At 35.6% G+C, this 14,992-nt stretch overlaps 1 protein-coding gene across 1 annotated transcript in view; it reads left to right on the forward strand.

The window, feature by feature from the left end:
* Window positions 1–13,716: 13,716 nt before the first annotated feature.
* Window positions 13,717–14,992, forward strand: part of PTPRQ (protein tyrosine phosphatase, receptor type Q) — a 251,518-nt gene continuing 250,242 nt past the window's right edge. Inside the window, exon 1 of the mRNA XM_025403263.1 lies at window positions 13,717–13,841. The gene's annotated coding sequence lies outside the window, so the exon portion shown is untranslated. The remainder of the gene's footprint in view (window positions 13,842–14,992) is intronic.

Raw genomic sequence — 14,992 nt, forward strand, 5'->3', positions numbered from 1 at the left:
CTGCATGGCTCACTGCAGCCTTGAGCTCTTGGGCTCAAGCAATCCTCCCACCTCAGCCTCCTGAGCAGCTGGGACCACAGGCACATAATACCATGCCCAGCTAATTGTTTTGTATTTTTTTGTAGAGACGAGGTTTTGCCCTGTTGCCCAGGCTGGTCTCAAACATCCTGGGCTCAAGCGACTTCCCCACCTTGGCCTCCAAAAGTTTTGGGACTACAGGTGTGAGCCACCATGGCTGGCCAAATCAACATTTAGGACATGATTTCTACCGGTAGAATAAGTACATAGGCTATATACAGATATTAAGGTGTATGCTAAAAGTAGTGCCAGAATACATCTAGTTATAGTTATATTCATTTCCTTGCTCTAACAGCAGCTGGTTTAATTATGTCAAAGAAAAGGGAATTAATTACTTAATTAGTAAGGAGATTCTATAGCTCTTTATGTGATTAGTGGTAAGGAGACCAGCCTCTAGAACTAGACTGAGTTCAAATCCCAATGATGTTATTATATTTACTTACCCAGGGGAGGTAGTGGTTGTGGCATGAATTCACTCCAAGAGATGTACTTCAAAGAAATTGAGATAAATATTGCCTTCTAACAAACTTAAGATAGGCAGGAGAGAATGAAATGTCTGGACTTGAGTGCATTAATCTCTGCTTCTCTTGCTCTGCCAATTTTGTTCTTTCCTACCTCATTGCAGGTTGCTCCATGGGCAACTGCAACTTTGTACATGGCCCTTTTCCTTTGAGGCAGCAACCTTTATGTATTTGCCAGCAAAAAGGAGAGAACATCTGTCTCTGAGCTCTATTTCAAAAAATCCAGTGCAATGACTGGCCAATCACAGTGACTGTGAGTGTATTACTTTTCCGTTGCTGTGAAACCAATTACCACAAATTTAGTTGCTTAAAACAAAATACGTTTATGATCTCAGTGTCTATGGCTTGGGAGTTTGGATGTAGGTTAGCTGGGTTCCCTGCTCATGTCGTACAGCCTGAAACTGAGTTGCTGGCTGGTTCTGTAGTTTCATCTAAGGTTTGGAGTCCTTCCAGGCTCATTCACGTTGCTGGCAGAATTAAGTTCCTTGTGATTGTAGGACTGAGATCCCCATTTTTTTTGGTGAGATCTGTCAGCTGGGGTGCACTGTCAGCTACTAGAGGCCATGCTTATGTCCTAACCACCTGACCCTCTGACATCTTGGCAGCTGACTTCTCCAAAACCAGCAGGAGAACCCCTCTCTTGTTCTGTTGCAATAAAGTTTTATATAATGTAACTTAATCATGGAAATGACTATCCCATCATATTCACTGGTCTCACCCACCCTCACAGGAAGAGAATTATATATAGTGTAAGTACCAGGGAGTGGGAATCTTAGGTGTCATCCTAGAATTTTGCCTATCATAGGGGCTAGAGATTTGCACTTGGACCAGCCAGAGTCATTGGCCATTCCTATGAGCTCACAGAGCTCACTTATCCTCTACTCTTCTCTTCTTTTTCTCTGACATTTCAAAGTGTAAGGATAATGAATCTTATTCTCTGGATATAAAGCCTTTGCAGGCAGTCAGGGTTTTGCTGTCTTTTCTTTCCTGTTCCTGCATCCAAGATACTTTCTTCATCAGAATTTCTCAGTAAATGTTTGCTGAACTGAATTCATTAATTAAATATGTTAAATGTGCTGATAATCTCTTTGAGAAATAAATTCCCACCTGTCCTGGCATACGCCTTAAAAAAATCTATTAGTAAAGCTATAAATGGACCATTATAGTAAAGCTATAAATTACTTCACAACCACCACCAACTCAGACATAAAAACTCTTTCTGTTTAGTCGCAATTTTCGACATGATATTTGAATTTTAACCCACAACAATGAATCCAAATATTTATCTTGGATTTTGACGTGAAGCCACTTTATCAAATATGCCATATTCACTCAAAGTAAATTAATTTGGATTAATTTGGTTGATTGAATATCTTTTCATATAAGAACGGTTGGAATAACTATTTTTATACTGTGTAAATGAACATGCTAGAAAAATAATACCACAAATTTTTAGGAAATTTTACATTGTAGAAAAGGCCAAGCCTAGTTATAAAACTAAAAAAAAATAAACCTTCTGGCATCACATTTAAGAAACCAAATATGGATGAAAAATGCTGCTAACCCATCTTTTATTTTCTTTCTCTTATAATTTATGCCACCAAAATAAAGCTTATGAATTTTTTAGCAACAATGGCTTTCCCTTAAATAGTGATAGAAATCTGGCTAATTTTTAAACATATTACAGCTTATGAAAGTGTTATTTTGTGTCAAAGTTTTGAGTAAAATGTCTTCTTTAAAGGAGGACAGCAACAAAGACTTGCAAGAATAGGAAACACGATGAGATCAGGAAAAACAAAAAGCTGTACCATTATTTTTTTCCAGGTTTAAGGAAGGATGTTTTAATATTAGTCTTCAATTCTTGAGCATGATTTCATTTTAACCTTACAAAAGTTCAGTTTTACACACTCTGGAATGTGATGGATTTTGGCTTCTCTAAAGAGTAAAGCATCAAGAAAGAAAAGCCCTTATGGATATTGGAAAGAATCATATGATGGGCTAGTAGTTGCCTCCGTTATTGCCTAAATGTCTTTTATCTGTGCTTCTCCATCTAAAAAATAAATTATTTTCCTCAGGAATCATGTTGAAATATCATTAAAACTCTACCTTTTTTTCTCTTGAAAGTGAAAAAACCATAATTTTCTTAAATCTTTCACTTAATTTCTCTATACTTTATTTGTTAGGGCCTAATGAAAGGGTAAGGCAGGAACAAAACCACACTATTTCAAAGGACATCCTTCAGCAAGGAAAACATTTTTCTTGCTGGTTAGGGAACCCTATTGATTAGCTTGCTACCTACTTGATTGACCTAATGGAGATACTGATGTAAACCAGAGGTGATGATAATATTATGAAGGCTACTTATTTAAAATGACTGTTTACACAGCAAATGGGAGGCAGAAGGCCATATTGAAAATACATACCCATTATTCAATTTACTTGATGGATTTTGAATTTGATCATATTTCTCAAAACCTAGAAGCTAATTCGATGGTGATAAGATCATTTTGTGGTATAATTGCCTTGACACCTTCTAATTTTATTTTTATTTTTATTTTTTTTTGAGACGGGATCTCACTCTGTCACCCAGGCTGGAGTGCAATGGCGTGATCATGGCTCACTGCAGCCTCAATCTCCTGGGCTCAAGTGATCCTCCCCTCTCAGCCTCCCAAGTAATTGGGACCACAGGCACACACCACCATTTTATGTTTTGCAATTACAGAGATGGGTTTGTAGAGATGGAGTTTCCCCATGTTATCCAAGTTGGTCTCTAACTCCTGGGCTCAAGCGATCCAACTCTCTTGGCCTCTTAAAGTGCTGAAATTACAGGCATGAGCCACCATGCTTGGCTAATACCTTCTACTTTTAAAGACTCAAAGATATGCAGAATCCCCAGGAATTAAAACAGATATAGTTCACACCTATAACTGTGCTTGAATCCTTGCCATCATGGAGTTCCTAATCTAGCTGAGGACATAAATGTATACAAAGTAAATTTTTGTGCTGCAGTATAAACAAAGATCTACAGGAAAACAGAGATGTAAATTTTTATGTCCTGTTACTGTATTGAGGGTACATATAAGTCAGGGTGCCAAGGAGGAGAGGAGAGAGATGGGGTTGAAAAGTGATTTTGGTGAGAGGTACATTATAGACAACAAAAAGTCACAACAGGCTTTTAAGTACCCTCCATGCATGATTATATGATATCGTGTGTGTATTTCAGAAAGATCACACTGGCTAGCAGTGAGTAAGACAGACTGGCAGTATCAAACAAGGAGACATAATCCAAGTGTTAGTGTATTAGCAGTAGCTGCAGTGAACCAGTGTTGGTTGTCTTTCAGTTAAGTATTTACACTCTACTAAGCACTCTTCAAGCTTACTCTTCACCACAGCCAAATTTCCAAAGAGATGCTTAGCTAGTAAACGGAGCCACAGGATCTGCGCTGAGGTACAAACCCTTAAACATGATACATGTTTTCCAGACAGAGATAGCAAGAGTGAGAGCACACATGCATATGTGTGTGTGTGTGTGTGTGTGTGTGAGAGAGAGAGAGAGAAAGAGAGAGAGAGAGAAATTTAAAGTTTTCAATTAAGTCTGTAACAGTGATAAAAATGAAGAATTAATCAGCCTAGGTGGCAATTTAGGAGTGGAATCAAAGAGATTTGCAGGATAAAGTGGCACTGGGTGGTGAGAAAAGGATCTGAGGACGAAGAGGTGGTGATTTTTGTTTGGTTGTTTGGGTGAAGGATCCTTTCCTCAGGAAGAGCTGGAAAAGGAGTTTATAAATTTAGGTTTGAAAATACGGTTTTGAATCGCTTGTAGGGACATCCAGATGGAGATGCCCATTTTGGAGCTATAAATACTTCTCTGAAGCCTGGAAAGACATGAAATCCAAGACGGAGTGATTGGAAATGTTGAATATGGTTGAAATCACAAAAGTGAATGAAATAGCCCACAGTCAAGGAAGGCACCACAGGTCAACTCAGTTTTTAAGCTGGCAATGTCAGAGGACACAGTGATGCAGACTAAGCCAATGCAAGTGCCAGGTGAGGGAGATGTCAGGGAAGCTATCTCAGGGTTCAATTAACGTTGTCAAATACTGCAGACACACACACACACACACACACACACACACACACACACACACACAGGTTAACGAGGAGTGTGGCTTCATACAAAGCCACATATTTGATCTTAAGCCAAAACTGGACTATTCACAGCCATATAGTCGATTTCTGCTTTTTGCTTTGTTTTGTTTTTTTAAATGAGAGGCCAATGTGCCCCACTCGCGTTCTCCTTCATCGCCCTTCCTTTTCCTCCCTTCCTCCATGAAGAATGCAATTCTCCTTCACATTTCAATGTTTTGGGACTTGCCTCCCACTCCTCTCCCTTCCCAAGGCTTCCTGTCTGTCTCCATGGAAACCTTCGCTTAATTAACCCAACGCAGGGAGAGGGCATCGCTGGCCCAAATGAAAGCCGCCAGAGCAGCTGCAGCAAAAGCTGGAGCACAGCGCGAGAAGGGGGCTAGAGGGAGGCAGGCCGCGAGGTGGGCTGTGACCCAGGAATCGTGGGCAGTTTGGGCCGCCGCACCCAGAGCAGTGCCAGCACCTCCCAGGCCAGTTGCCCGGGCACCGAAACTTGCAAAGCGCAGGCACCTGCGACTTCTCAGCCTTGCATCCCCTGCACTTTGACTTCCAGGTCTCAGCTCTTTCCTTCTTTCTCCACCAGTCTAACCATTCTTTAAACCGCAATCCTTTCTTTTATACTCTGCCTCTCTCCCCATTTCAAAAGTTGGCGCTTTTTGACTCTAAAATAGTGCGCATTAGGACAGGGGCTCTTTACACACTACCAGGGCAAACACAAAATTGAATTTGAGTGGGGGTTTGGACTTAAAGAGCGGGCATCCCGGAGCTTTCTACTTTCGCATTTTTATTATAGCACACAGCCTTCAAAATTATAGTTTACGCTTAGGTTTAGGGGGGAATTAATACCATAGCCCTAGAACACTTACATCAGGTTGCTTGGAAAAATGGAAAAGGTTAAAGCTTTGCAGTTTTGTGGAAGGGTCTGGATTTAATTATTAGGCATTTCTTTTTAACTGGGTTGCATTTTATCTGAGGTAAACACCTACTTAATAAGAATTAAAGAGGATTCTATAGGAATAAACTTGCTTTACAGTGAGCTTTCAGGAGCTTTAAAATTGATCCTTGGAAACTGTTTACTATTAAAATAGTATTTTCAGTTTTAAAAACATAAAATACAGGGGTATTTTCTTTTTCTTTGTATCTTAAGATGAATGTAAAAGTTTTTAGGTCCTTAGGGGCTCCAGTTTCCCATGAAAGGCTAGGCAAGCTTTTTAGATGAATGCATTTTTAAAACAAATTGAGTTGAAACGACTATTGAACGTTGTTTCTATTTAAGTTTCAGTTTCATGTATTTTGAAATATTTTTCATGATGATGGTGTAATTTTAAAATGTGAGGAATTAGTTCCAAAGAAGCAGCAGTTGTGTAGGTGTTCTAGATTTCCATTAATTGAGGTTAAATAATTTCACACGATGCAATGTAATTTTGTGTAATTGCCTGATAATTCATTTTATTTCTAACACCTCCTTTATACTTAATTAAAGCAGTTTCTAGAAAAAAGTTATTTTGTTATTTTTTGGAAAGTACTAATGTTTCCAATTTTATTTAGTGGAAAAATTATGCAGCGCTCACCTATTAATGCCTTAACATTCAATTGGATGAGTAGTCACTCTACATTGAAAAGACATGACATTAAAATGATATACATACACTCCATTTAAAGAATGTCCAATAGTTTAGTTTTGAAGCTAAGAAATACATGTTTAATTGAACTGAATACACTTTACTTTCCAGATGGAGAAATTAATTATTCTACTGCTCTGGTTACAATATGTTGTTAAGGTAAGACATTTTTGAGTGCACCCTCTTTGGAATAATTAGCTAATGGGCAAGATGTGATTGCATTGAATCTATCATTCTGGAAAATGAGGAGTATATTGAAGGGAAATAATACTAAATATCAGGTTTAGTACCTACGAATAAACATTTTCTTTGCTAGGTGTCACTCGCATTTGTATTTTTATTGCTTAAAAATTGTCTTGGGGATGATCATGGAGATAAGTCAGAATTTGGGAAGAAGACAGGGTATAATAAGGCATTTCAGAGTTGTTTTTGGTAGGAATTTTGATACATATATTCTTTTGAAAGTTGAAGTGCTTTTTGTCGTTGAGGGAACATCAAGGGTCTCTGATCTTGAGGTCTGTCTTACGTTGCTAATATTTTAATTACATATAGATGAAATAAGGGTCTAAAATGACTTAGTGTCAAACATTTTGTACCCAAATGTATTTTCTTTGCAAATATGTTGTCAATAATGTCTGCAAAATAATTCCATTTTGTAGACATTATCACCAAGATTCACAATTGGCACTCTAGGAAGATTTGCCGTGTTTTTCTCAAGACTTTGAGTCTCTGCCTCTTCCCTGACCCCAAGGACACAATGTTTCCTAGTTACAGAGACAAGGATCTTAAATTTCCATGCTCTTATTTTACTTGCTTTACTGAAGTCATTTTCAAAATTATATTTATAAATACAGTAACTGACAGAATAATTCATGTGTAGACACTGATACTGCTGAAATGTTTTAAAATTATAATTTGATGTATTTTAGGTGTCATTTTAATAAATCTGCTTATAAAATAACAATCAAGAATGCATTTTTACTGTTTTTTACAGTTTCTTCTCTTTTCCATTTTAGATCTCCAAAAATTTCCATTATATACCAGTGAATAAACAAACAACAGAAGTTTTAATCGAATGGGATGAATTTCCTAAGGGAGGAAATCCTGAATTTTATATTTTTAAATATCAACGTGTTAATGATTTTGCTCGAAAAGTAAGGAATCTTTTCTTGGTTCTGATAAAAAGTAAGCATAGTATAAATCTGTTATTACCAAGTGCCACATTGTAAATAGTAACCTAATAGTTATCAGGGTTTCTTATTTTATTAATATATAAAATGTTAGCATTTTTTGAAATATCTTTGATAAGTAATTGATCAAATTAATATTTAAGTTTTTCATAGGAATGACTACTTGTCTTTTTAGAATTTATGTACCAAAGGAAAATAATCATTTAAAAACTGTCTTTTATGTAGAAATAAACATTTCATATATATATTTATATTTCATATTGAAAAACTACTTTTTATTAAGGAGATATACAAAAGTCAAATTTGTAATTAATGTGCCTGGCTTAGAGATAATGTTCAATAAACATGTCTTAAGCAGATGAATCTAATTATTTGCAGGATGTAAAAAGTATTCTCACAGACTCACAAAGACATCAGAAATTAATAATAACACTAAAGGAAAATGAAGATTATCACATCATTTTACAGTCCATGAGATATGGACAAATTTTAAGTGAAAAGTCATTTCAAATTCGTAAGTAATGTATATGTTGATCAGCTATGTCAACTTTCATTACCAGATAATTTAAATTTTACAATGATTAACAGGTATATAATGGTACTGTAAAATTATAATAGTATTATTTTTTTATATAACGCAAATCTCAGAATTTAAAGAAAATTATAAACTAAGGTAAGAATATAGTTTTCAGTTTTGACATTTTGTGTGTACTTGTATGAATGGATAGGTAGAGTGGAGATTTTAAGTGTTATCCAGATTATGTAAAAAATATAATGTGGTTCTGTAATCTAATTCATTCATTCTATGTAGAATAGAAGAAACTCCCACATAGTCTAGAAAATATTTTATGGGTAGATAATGTTCTCCCATCATGGCGAATCATGTAACTTAATATCCTTTGTGTTTCATTCAATTTTATTTGAATCTGTACTAATTATTCTCCCTGATTTTTTAGGTGGAATCTCAACTAGCAATATTAAAACAATAGCAACAAGTACGAGTGTTTCTTTTAACTGGAGTGTGCCCTCTTCCAAATATATATCAGTGTCAATATCTTTCAATAATTCTTCACAAATTATGCAAAATAATGTTATGGTTTATGAGTGGGGTAATTTAAAACCTGCAACTTTATATGCTTTCACATTTGAATTTAGACAGTTACATTTGGATTTCATAAATATGTTTCAGAGACTGGATGTTCAAGTTGAAACAGGTATATAGACATTTGGTTCATCATTCATTATATATTTATTACATATTTTGTAGATAATTTGGCAGTTGTATTGGCCTTTTTGAAAGTGATCTAGCCAAGTATTAATCACTGCAGGCTGCATGTAAACAAATTAGCATAGTCTCCTTTTTTGACTATATCATTCTGGTATCTGACTGATTATTGAACAAGCTGGACTTAGCGGAGTAATGGTAGAAACCAACTTTATAACTTTATTTTCTTCCCAGCACTTCCTTTAAACCCAAGTGGGTTCTCTTTTTCTTAACTCTGACAATGAGTCATACAAATTCCATAGCGTTTTAGGTTACTTTGGTGAGTCAACAAACAGTCTCATTTTCAGGTATTAAATGATCCATTGCAATATATTACAAACACACTGATCTTTCATTGTATTTAAAGCTTCTCTATTACTCATCTATGATCAGACCTGACCAAAATTAGGAAAAGTTTCGGGGAAAGGTGAATGTGTTCAATTTTGGGGGTCTTCCTAGTTTCATATCTTTCCTCCACAAGGTGGGAACAGGTAGAAGGGGACAGAATCATAGATGGCCGATGAGGGCAGGACACTCTTTGTGACAGTCTGAGAGTCCCATTTTAATATCCCCTACAGGAATAATAAAAAAGACACAACACATGCATTGTACAAGTGAAGTATAGAAACACTCAAATAGTAAGAAAAAAATACAATAAGGTAATTAAGTGTCCTTTCTCCTGTAGGGGGGGAAAAAAGACAAAAGATCTTCAGAAGAACCTTCTCACATATTCCTACTGTGTTGACTTCAGGCACTGGTAGAATATTAACATGAACTGATGTGCAATATTTTCTCTGAACACGCTGCTATTTTCTCCAGTCTCTCTGGTACATAATCTTGGAGAATAAAGCTAAGCAGCCATTCCAGCTTTCTTTCTGGAAGCTAAACACTTTTGAAGTCAAAGTGTTTGAGTCAAAAGTGTTTGACTGAGAGCAAAATTTTTAGCAAGCATTGTGTCTGCTACTCCAAAATAAAAAGAAACCTGAAATATGATAAAAAGTTTGCTACCAGTACAAAAGTAAGGGAAAGGAAAGGCAATCTAAAGTAAGGTTTTCCTTAGAAAGAAAAACATCTTTGTTTTTTTATTTTAATGAAGTTATAATTGGACAATAATTCTGCATAACTAATTCTTACAGCTATTTAAAAAACTATGTTAATTGGTAGTAATTTACTTGCTACTTGATTAATAAACAAAGCTTTAATATTTTTATTGGTTTGAGAGTAGTATAGGGAAGGTGCACACTTAATACTATGAGGTTTTCATAATTGTATACATGTTAACAAATATAATTATGAAATGTTATATTACTGGATTTATCTTTAACGGGATTTTTCTTTTGGTAGGATCGTGTTCACAAGGATGGGCAGCATTTAAAAATAACTGTTATAGAATTAACAATGACAGTAAGCCATGGAATATAGCCCAGCAACATTGTAAGTTATCCTTAAGTTCTGCACACCTTGTGGATATAAAAAATGAAGAGGAAAAAAATTTTGTATTTTCGTATCTCAGGTCAAACAATCAAATAATAATATGGACTGGTCTTAATGATATGAAGGTCAGTAAATGTAAAGAAATACATATATTATGATAAATGAAACTTTATTATCTATATTCATTCATGCATTCTTTATTCATTGATTTCTTCCTTCATTAATTCAATATAGTTTCTCTTTCTATAGATACCCATTTTAATGTATTTTTGTAGGCATCTTTTTTAAAACCTAATTTTGCTTTAATTTTGGTATTCCCCAGACTATTTCTAAATTCATTTGAGTGATCTCATCCATTTCTTCACTCCATTTACCACCTAAACCAATTATTCCTAACTTCTTTATCTAGTCTACTTTCCTCTTATGAGTCCAGACATATATCTAATTTTCTTCTGATGATCCCTCTGGCACTTCTTGCAGACACTCTAACATTGCCAAGACTGAACTTGCCTTCTCCCTCTAATCACACTTGTTTCACTTCCTTTATTTCTTACCTCTGCAAACAGTGCAATAATATGAAACCCAAAACATGAAAAGTTTTTTCCATTTTCTTCTTTTCACTCCACACATCAGGCTTGTGAAGCTCAATTTTACTAAAAGCAATACACAAATATCTGGAGATTTTATTTAACACTAGTGAAATAAGGAGTGTGTAACATTTTTCTTCAACCTTCCTAACACTTTGGAATGTCTCATGAAACTTCATTTGGTCAGCATTTTGTAGAGAAACTCAAGACCTAACACAGTAATCTCTTGTCTAGTCTGTGTTTTCTTCTTGGTGATCCATTGACTTTTATTTCCTGGCACTCAAAGATAACTCTGTTCTCCATGAGATATCCTTATCTATGGTGAACTAAGGCAGATCCTACGAATTTGATGCCAACTTTCCTGTGGAGCTTTGCATAAGCTTGGGAAAACCTCTAGGAATCTTTAATTGCATTTAAAAAGTATTCTTTTATTGAGTTTTCTTCATCTTTTAGTAGGCAATGAATTACATTCTAATAAAGATTCCTTAAACCACAGTTCATCTTAGACATCTCAGACTCCCTCTCCCAGCATGCCAGTCTTTTAGCAAGTAGACCAGTTAATGTGTATGTGTGTGTGTGTGTGTGTGTATATATACGTGTGTGTGTGTGTGTGTGTATATATATATATATATGTATCAGATGCTACCCTTAACCACGATGCATCAGATGCTACCCTTAACCACGGTATTTTGAGGTAGACATCAAAGTTACCTGCTACATCATAATCCCCATGGTAGGTTCAGAAAGCAATCACTCCTTTAAGTAAATCTGTGCTGAATAAGTGCAAAATTGTTACTGGACTTCAAGGATTAAGAGTGGGTCTTATTCAGCATTCCATTCCTAGCTTCAAACTGGGATTTGGTACTCAGCAGGAACTTAATGAATGAAAGATTAATAGTCTCTTTCTTCCCTTCTAGGGCACCTGCATAGGCAACCTTCATTTACTTCTCACCTTATAGTTGTAGTAGGTGCTATCATTATTCCCATTTTATACAGGAAAATAGATCTTAGAGAGATCCTGGGGCACATAACTTACCAATGCCCATTCCAGGCCTTGAACCTGTATCTGTCTGACCAACTCTCATGTCTTAATCACTTGAAATACTGTCTCTGATCCTATGACTATTTTTAAAACTACAGCAATACATATGCAATAAAGCAGACTTTCTGAGGAAATGGGATTTCTTCGTTCTGTTAGGTGGAATTTGAATGTATTGTTTTAAAATCTCTTTAAAATGTCCAGAGGAAACAGGTCTCTTTAATTCTCACCCATGCAGCTAGGGTGGCGCTGTGCTTGATTTTGGGGATGATCTGATAACCAAAATATAGACATAGTATCTGTTTTCGTAGTGTTCATTATCTCTATAAGTATTACATTTATTTTTTAAGGAGCTGTTATGTGTTTGCTGTATTACAAATATACTCTCTAAACCTATTGACAACTATGCAAAGTAGTCATGATTATTTCCATTGCATAGGCAAGAAAATTTAGTTTCTAAGATTAGTAGTTGCCCAAGAGTAGATAGTAAGTGTCAGAAATATAATTAGTACGCAGGAGTATTTTGTCAAAGCTTATACTTTTTTTAAACTACCCCTTTCAAGAAGGGTAGATATATGACAGATATTTATTACTCGTGAAAATTGAGTTGGTGAGATTCACCAAGGACATCCTTTAGCAGGAAGGTATCAACAACCTCTCCAGATGCATGCAATTTATTTGATGATTTCAAATGAAATAACTAACATTTAATGAATAATTTCTCCGTGCCTCATTGTGTTGAGCCTTTGAATGTACTGCCTCTTTAATCATTACAACAACCTTAAGATGTAGGTTCTATTATTATACTCATTTTACAGATGAGAAAATAGCGGCTTATTGTGAGATTTGCAATATGGCTAATGAGTAAATGAAACTGAACTCTGTTTCTTGCTGCTTGCTGCTGCTTCTCCTTCTCCTTCTCCTCCTTCTCTTTCTCTTTCTCCTTCTCCTCCTCCTCCTTCTTTTCTTCCTCCTCCTCCTTCTCTTTCTCTTTTTTCTTTTTTGACATAAGTCTTGCTCTGTCACCTAGGCTGAAGTGCAGTGACTGAAGCAGAGATTACTGCAGCCTTAAACTCCTAGGCTTAAGCCATCCTTCTGCCTCAGCCTTCCAAGTAGCTGGAATTACAGGCATGAGCCCCTGGCCTGGCACCAGCTACTTTATCATGAAGGACATCTACATAAAAATATTAAACTGGCTGATGATTTTAAAATCTTAGAAAATTTTATAATAAAGTTATGATTAATTAAAATTTTCAAATACACATATTTGAAATGCAGTGACTGAATATATCACACTTTTCCTTTTAATTGGCTTAATTTGTTCATCTTATTACAGAAAGAAGGTCTTCTTACATGGGCAGATGGATCATCTTTTAGCCTTAAGAAAAATGAAATATTTTCTTTTTCGTTGCTATCCGAGAATGAAACACATTGCTACATTTTACAGCAAAATGCAACTGGATCAAACTATTTCTTTACAAGATTTTTCTGTTATGTTCCGTTGCCATATGTTTGTGAATATGAATGTAATTATTTTTATTATTCTTTCTTATATTCATGCAGCTTTTTATTATTTAATTTTAATTTATTTCATTATTTTCAGTATGGAATTATAATTTCTAATTAAAAATAATTATCTTTTCTATTTTTTCAGTACCTTCTCTGCAAGAAAGCTTTTTGCTTTATTTAAAGGATGTTGGAACAACTGAAGTTGTATTTAGTTGGAATAATTTGAATTTTTGGAATAATTTGAATAAGTGGATGAAATTGGGATATAAGATTATCATTAAATATTCTTCAGATTATACAGGAGAACAATGTTTTGAAAGCATACGCCCAAATACTACAGAAAAAGCAATTACCCAACTGTTTCCTGGTCATATTTATAGATTTTTACTCTTTGCAATAAATGAATGGGAGGCAAAAACTACTTTCAGTCCAATATTCACTATAGAAACGCGTAAGTTACAAGACACCTGAAAATATAATTTAAAAACTTTTTAATTCTGTCATTGGCAGATATTTTATGAGAGTCTGGTATTTTCTCATATAACTCTGGAGATACCTCTATATTTAATCATTTTAGGCTTGGTGCGGTGGCTCAAGCCTGTCATTCCAGCACTTTGGGAGGCTGAGGTGGGTGAATTGCCTGAGGTCAGGAGTTCAAGACCAGCCTGGTTAACATGGTGAAACCTCATCTGTACAAAAAATACAAAAATTAGCCAGGTATGGTGGTGCACGCTTGTAGTCCCAGCTACTTGGCAGGCTGAGACAGGAGAATCACTTGAACCCAGGAGGCAGAGGTTGCAGTGGGCTGAGATTGTGCCACTGCACTCCAGCCTGGATGACAAATCAAGATTCAGTGTCAAATAGTAATAATAATAAATTTGCAATGAATCTGTTTATGTGTGGGTTTTCTGTTAAACTACAAACCTCATGAGGACATTAACTATGTCTTAATTGTCTTATAGTACCAGCTAAACTACTGCCTACCTCATAGGGGATGATCAATAAATTTTTGTGGAGCTGAATTTCCGATATGTGCTGAGAGCAGGAAAGGGAGAGCTATGCATCCCTGCCTTTAATCGCCTTGCACTGGAGATAATTAGTAAAGAATAAAAACAGAAGCAAACAAAACTATACAGCAAAATAATAACCTAAATATCCAACCAGTGGTGCATTTAATAAATACTGACTTGAATTCATACAGTAGATGACAGGAGAAGACTCATGGAAAGGAGAGGCTTAGACTCAAACTTGAAGGAAGAAAAAGCATGTTGTGAGCAGAATTGTAGAGATAAGAATTTGTAGAAGAAGCCTTGACTAGAAGAAGATTGACTAGAGAAGACAATTTCCTTAGGCATGAGGGTAAAATCATTGTGGGAGGTAGATGGTGCCAGACTTGGGATTGGCAGGGGTATCTGCCTCAGATGCTTGGACTTGACCTTGGAAGCGATGGAAATTCATTAAGACTATAGTTTCTAACAATTGTTTTACATTTTACAAAGCACTTTCAATTCATCATCTCATTCAGTTGTTGCCTTAACCCTGAGAGTAGCTATATAGAAATGAAAAAACTGAACTTCCGGAATGTTAAGTTAACTGACTAGA

The sequence above is a fragment of the Theropithecus gelada genome, chromosome 11 (assembly GCF_003255815.1).
Source record: "Theropithecus gelada isolate Dixy chromosome 11, Tgel_1.0, whole genome shotgun sequence".
NCBI classification, from domain to species: domain Eukaryota; kingdom Metazoa; phylum Chordata; class Mammalia; order Primates; family Cercopithecidae; genus Theropithecus; species Theropithecus gelada.